Source organism: Barbus barbus (genome assembly GCF_936440315.1).
Source record: "Barbus barbus genome assembly, chromosome: 10".
Taxonomy (NCBI): Eukaryota; Metazoa; Chordata; class Actinopteri; order Cypriniformes; family Cyprinidae; genus Barbus; species Barbus barbus.
The window spans coordinates 1151785-1153618 of record NC_136738.1 but is presented as its reverse complement, the minus strand read 5'-3'; positions in this window follow the sequence as shown (position 1 = coordinate 1153618).

Below are 1834 nucleotides of genomic sequence, written 5' to 3'. Positions count from 1 at the left end.
CGCAGTTTTAAGGGAACAGCCAACTCATTATAAAATGTGGTTACAATATTTTCCGGGGCCCCCCTCAGCTCATACTCATACTTTCTCGCGCAGTTATATCATTGGTTAATTATACTGTAAATAAAATGCGGGGGGAGCCGCTTTTAATATGCTGGGCATTGAAATGGCTTTCAAATGCACAATCGCTTTTTAGTTTCACTTTCGAGATTCGCTATTGCACATACTCTGTTTATACTATGGAGTGGCAGTACTTACACATTTTACACGATCAGATGCTTGTCAGTGGTGCTGAGGATCTGTAAATCATTCGCCATCATCCTCAGTCATCTCTCCTTACTCTGTTTATGTGGTAAGTGAAATCTTATTTACTGTAATGTAACAGGCTACCACGAGCAAGCAGCTAACCATGTCCCTTTAGTTATTTTGTTAGAAAGCGTTATTGGCTTTCCGTGCCTTTCTGAATACAGACACCAACCCATCCCTGCACTTCACATCCCCTGCAAAGCCTGGAACATAATATTTATTTCCATGATCTGCCATTTTCACTGTTGTCCTCGCTCGTATTTCTTCACAATACCTGCAGAACTTCTGATGGTTCGGCTGTGCAGGTTCAGCTGGTCTAGAACATGGGCGGGTTTATGCAAATGTAACGTAACTATTAGTGATCCCGACTGTTACGTCACAGTCAATGTTATGTTCTGATTCGCCTATTTTTATTCACGAGATTTACATAAGGAGGAGGAAACAATGGTATTTGAGGCTCACTGCATGTTATTTCCATGTACAGAACTCTTATTATTCAACTATGCCAAGGTAAATACAGTTTTCCATTCTATGGCACCTTTAAAGAATAAACACTTATTTTCTACAAGAATACAAGAATAAACCCTATTTTCTTAAAGAATAAAAGATAAAGAATCACAATTGTCCCTTATTTTCTATTTCTGAAGTTCATTGGCAACCCTAATGATGACTTAATTATCTTTTGACTAATAGATTTTTAAATAATAGATAAAAAAAGGATAATAGAAAGTGCAAAGGCGGCACTTAAAAGGGAAAAAGCCAGTACAAAAAACAAAACAAAGTGGGCCGGTGTAAGGCATGAAACTCCAGGGCTGAAAGTGAGTCCCACTCCGGCCCTGGCTGCAAGTGTCACTTTTGGGGCTCCGTAAATTCTCCACCGACTTAATGGAGAACATAAATCCCGTCTTATTTAGGAGACCGAGCGGCTTGACGGTGAGTACTGCCTCTTTGTCGGTCAGTTTAATTGTGAAGGATGAGATTAATTTGTGTCAATCAGGAAAAACAAACATTAAGGCTTAAAGAGACTAATTTATCCTGTTGTCTAAATGTTCCCGAGTGCTCCTAATTCGGAAGCACAATTAGAGCTCAGTGTTAAAGATGGTACGGTAACGTCTCAAGTGCAGATCTGAAACGATTAGCTGCTCAGTGTGAGATGTTCTGCTTGGCTGCAGGTGTGTCTCAGTCCTCAGAAAGTCATAAGCCAGTAATGGTATGCTCGGTAATTTAGGAATACAAATTGAACAAGCCTATGTTGCAAAGAAACATCAGGCAAGGTGAAGGAGCATGGCAGAAAACAGATGTAACAAAACGGAGAGCAATAAAGAAACCTCTCAAAATGGAAATGACTTGCATCTCAAGCAAGCTGCAGTTTAAAAACCACCTGTTTCTTCTCATCTCAAATGGCACGATTTATCAGGCAGGATTGGGGAAAAATGAATGTACTGGAGGTAATTTTCCACCGTATTAGATTTTAAACAACAGCATGTGAAATTATCTACAGAGACTGTGAAACCATTTTACCCGCAGTTAT